The following is a 4,892-nucleotide window of genomic DNA, read 5'->3' as shown; positions in this document are numbered from 1 at the left end:
TCCTCTTTTTTTTCTACTCTTCTTGTTTTTACTTCATTCGTAAAAAAAAGATATCATGACTGTAGTAGCGGTTGTTCATACTCAGGGCGTTTTGTTCGGAAAACTATATTTCCCGTTAGAAATTGCGTATGCCGACATTACGGGTACGAATGCACATTTTTTAATCACGAGTCCCATGTCGTTTCGAGATGCTTCCATCCATTTTCCAACCATGCATAAATCGCTGAATGTCATCATGACGACTCGAGCAGGTATTTCTCGCGACGATGCCGTTCAATTTTTAAAAGAACGATATCAAGTATTATCGGCTCGTTTTCCCGACGCCACTTTCGGATATAAAGGAAAATCGTATCAAAAAAATATTTTGAATGGTATTCCGAGCAAAGATTTAGAAGAAACATTTCGAGTTCCGGCTTTTAGGACATTAAAAATATTGTTTCCGGATATTCAAACAGGATCTTGTCCTTATCATCTGTACGCGAATCAAAAATGCGCTCATCATTACATTCGATTACTGACGAGTTTTCTCAATAACGTGTTTTCTTTTTCCAATTGTCCGATTTTTTCGTAAAGGTTTAAAATTACCACGGGATCCGACACTCGTTTCTTTTCATCTCCTTCTCGTCGTTCGACTTCTTCCCAAAACATATCCATGTTTTCTTGCGCCAATAAACGTTGAAACACGTCTACCAATTTAGGAGGGACGTGTCGTTCGTCTTCGATGTTCTTTATCCGATTATGAATAATGTCGACATTTTCCAAAAAAATATCCATCCGCGAACAGAATCCCGTTTTTTCGGCATTTAAAAGCGATTCTAGTAATTGGCAAATCCTTTTCGTCAACACGTGGTGGGGCATGTTTATTAAAAATTGCTTGAAATTATCCAAACTGAGATAATGAACAGGATCGAGATATTCATTTTTCTGCACCAGGGCCATCGAAAACGGATCGACAATCATTCCGATTCTTTTGATGGTGATATCGTAAAGTCTCTGAACGTTCCTGAGAAATTTCAGAGGCACTTGATCGATGGAACTAAATTTTCCCGGCGGTCGTCGATTTTGTATCAACATGTAACACAACGTTCCCCAAAAATGAGCATCGCGAAACCGATAGTCATTGTTTCCTTTCGTGTCCGACAACATGTGATTCAATATATCTTTATCGGAACTCGACGAATGAAAACATTCGGTTTTTTCGTACGATGGAATTTGCGTGTAAAGCAATTCGTTGAAAAATCCGGCTATCAGTCTCGTCGTGAATTTCGGAGGATCCTCGATATCGTTATTCTCGTTAAAGTAAATGCGTACTTTTTCTAAATCACGTTCGATTACGTTTAAAAGACCACCGTTTCTCATCAGGTCGGCGATGGAAGAAATACCAAAACTCTCCAATTTTTTAATAATAATACCTTGCAATTGATGCGGTAACGCAAATTTACGCTCATCGCTATCGTCTACATCTTTACCAAATAGCAAATCATGACACCAATCAAATAAATTTGACATCTTGATTCCATCGTACTAGATTTAAATGAAACGGTATTTTTCGTCCTGTATAGTAAAAAATAAAATTTTTATGCATGACGCATTGAAAGAAGTAAATGACGAAAAACAAAAGACACATGGCAATCATTTTTTTTATAACAATATATATGTATAAAAATAAATCCTTTATCTTTTTTTATTTCGATTGACTGACCAATTGAAAAAAAAAATAAAAGAATGGATCATTTCTTACACGAAACGGCGTGGATATCGTATACTAAAGAAATTAACAAAGATAATATAGTATTGACCTATCCAAAAAACATTATTTTCACCGCTCAATTTTTACGAGACCATTTGGATTATCATTACAATCATACATATAAACAATACCCTCACGCCGAAAAATTTAAACTCTCTTTACTACAAAATGTCGATTGGAAAAATTCGACCATCATATTAGATCGTGATTTTCAGATAATGGTAGCACCCGCATCCGTGAAACAACTCGTGCATTTAGATAAAACGTTACGCTATCACGACGCAAAAAATGAAATATTCGGTTGCTGTACGTTTCCGCATTTCGAAATTTTTGGTTTTTATTGGATAGTCGTCATCGTCTTCAGTGTCTATTTCGTTCAACTGATATTACGGTACATGTTTCGTCGTCGGGTAGGTTCGGTTTTTCCAAATATTTAATAATACGAGTAGTTTCGCTCGAAAAAATGTCTTTGACGATCGATTCCCAAGTATCGCATCGACTGTTGGATATCGAATCGTACATAAATTTGGCTCTTTCAAAGCACCGAGAAGAAAAGTCTACATCCGAAAGTCCCGTCAAGAGCATATTCCTGTCGAACGCGTCAAAAATTTGATTGGGAATATATTTTTGCGGAAAAGACGACTTTTGATAATAATCAAGCATCCATAAACACGTCATCCAAAAGGTATCGATTAATTGATCTTCGACATGGGGTACCTTATTAAAACGTATACAATCTTGTACGGAATTTAAAAATTGGGTCACGAATCGGGGTAACGTCAGTGGTACATTTTCTTCTTGAAATATAGCGTTCAAAAGTTTTGAATAATTGCTATCCGTAATCGAAATCAGAGGTGGTATAAAATCGTTCCCGAATAAGAAACTAGCATTGACCAGAGAAGAAACGGGATATTCCGATCCCATTTTTTTAATATCAAAAATACGGTTGGCTTTTTTATAAATTTGAAGCGATTCGAAATGCGTTTCGTACAAAAAAGCTAAAATAAAAACATCGTTATCGACGCTCACGATTACCGGACGTTCTACTTTTAAATGACGAGCTAATTGAAAACATTTATGTTCGCCTTCGCCGCTATTATTAGAACCGGACACGATGAAAGTCATCGAAACGGGAGCGACATTGTGCAAATACTGTTTCGTGAAAATTCCGCTTTTTAAAGCATGTTTAAACACTTTTTGCACGTGTTGGGAAATGATATTGTTACCGAAAAGCGACGCTTTGTAAAATTGTTTTTCCGATAATTTATTTTGACATCTTCGCTTTTTTTGTGTCGGGAATTTCATGGGAACACCAAATCCGTCCAATGTCAATACGATGGTACACGAATCAACCATTCGTATTTCAAAAATGGAATTTAATATTTTCGCTATTTCCCGCATAAAGAGTTTTGAAATTTGATCAAACAAAACCGATTCATTTGGATAAAAAGTATATTCGATCGCAATGTACAACAAGCTTTGACAATCGATAAAAATGGAATCGTAAGGTAATAAACTCGGCGGATTATTAATCCAAGGTTCCATCAATAATGTAAAATTAGATATACCCATAGTTGTTTCGTTTACTTTGTTACTCTAAGAAAAGAGATAGGTAAGGCGGCAAGATAACACATCATCATCATATTTAAAAAAAAAAAAAAAAAAAAAAAAAAAAAAAAAAAATAAATAAATATATATATATATATTTTTTTTTTTTTTTTTTTTTTTTTTTTTTTTTTTTTTTTTTTTTTTTTTAAATATGCAATTATTGATCGACATCGGCAAATTTTCGTTTCTGCTGTTTCGTACAATTTTTTACATCTCTGTTCATTTTTTGTTTCCTGGCGGGCATTTGTTCTTTGTCCTCGATATCGTTTATTTCGACTTGGTCAACTTTTCGTTTTCGCCCGCGTTTTCGTTTTTCTTTGTTGCTACATGGTTTCTTCGTTTTGCTTCTACCCGGTTTTCGTTTCTCTTTAACCAAATGATCGTTTATTTCAAAAGAATATTTCACACCTTTCATAACCACTAGTATCAGTTTTTGTTTCTTACCGTACAACAATTCTTCGTTATTCATAGTTTTCCATTTCATCGAATTTAATACCATTTCCGAATAACGTTGATATTCTACAACGGATAGTTTCCAAAATGTCATATTTAACAATGCGGTGAAATTCGTTTGATGTGTGTTGAAAAATTTTGTAAAATCGACATCTTCGCAATCTTCCGGTTTCACGATCATGTTGGACACTTCCGATTCCGCTACTTCTGCTCTGCTGTACACGAAATCTGCGAAATCGTCTCCCGACGCTACAACGTCCGGATATTTTTTTAGAAATTTTACCATCGGAGTCGATTTCGATTTGTATTCCGATAAATCTTTCACCTTACGGGTGATACAATGTTCCTTAACGTCTCTGCATTCTAAATAGGCATCTATAACCGCATTGACCCATAAAATCCAACCGTCAGTCGGTATTTTTTCACCCACGGATCCTAACGTGGTCTCGTTGATAATTTTTTTACTCATATTTAACAGGACTTGGTTGGTCCGTTTCAAGAATCCGCACGGATAGAATCGTCCGTCCTGATTCTCGTACACGTACCGTTTTTTGCGAATGACCAATAGTCGGTCCATCGATTTTTCGTATTTTAATTCAACGCCGGGGATATTTAAAAACTGATTCACGGAATCGCAATTCCGATAAGGCCACTTTTCGACCATAATGCTATCCGTATCTGCGTAACATACATTATAATCCAAATAATGTTTCATGTATTGAAAAGACCCCAAGACTTGATATCGGCCTAAAGTGACGATGGATATGGCAATCGGCAAATAAGCCAAATTGGAATTTTTGCTAGCAGTAATGCCGTAAAGGGAATTCAATAATAGTTTTATGCAACGTTGAGCATTATAATGCATGACTTTCGTAGAATCCGTCTTATAAACCGCTTGATGATGTTTTCGCAACTCGGAAAAATGACTGACGATCGTCGGTAAAAAAGCGCGTTCGTTTTGATAGATGACGATCACAAATTTATCTTTGTCGGGATCGACTTTGGGGTAACGAAATACAATTTTCCCATTCGAATCGTCCGCGGATAATTGGTCTAGTTTATTTTCCAAAATATCCATTTT

The sequence above is a fragment of the Uloborus diversus genome, unplaced genomic scaffold (assembly GCF_026930045.1).
Source record: "Uloborus diversus isolate 005 unplaced genomic scaffold, Udiv.v.3.1 scaffold_615, whole genome shotgun sequence".
In the NCBI taxonomy this organism is placed as follows: domain Eukaryota; kingdom Metazoa; phylum Arthropoda; class Arachnida; order Araneae; family Uloboridae; genus Uloborus; species Uloborus diversus.
Note: the sequence above shows the minus strand (reverse complement) of the source record.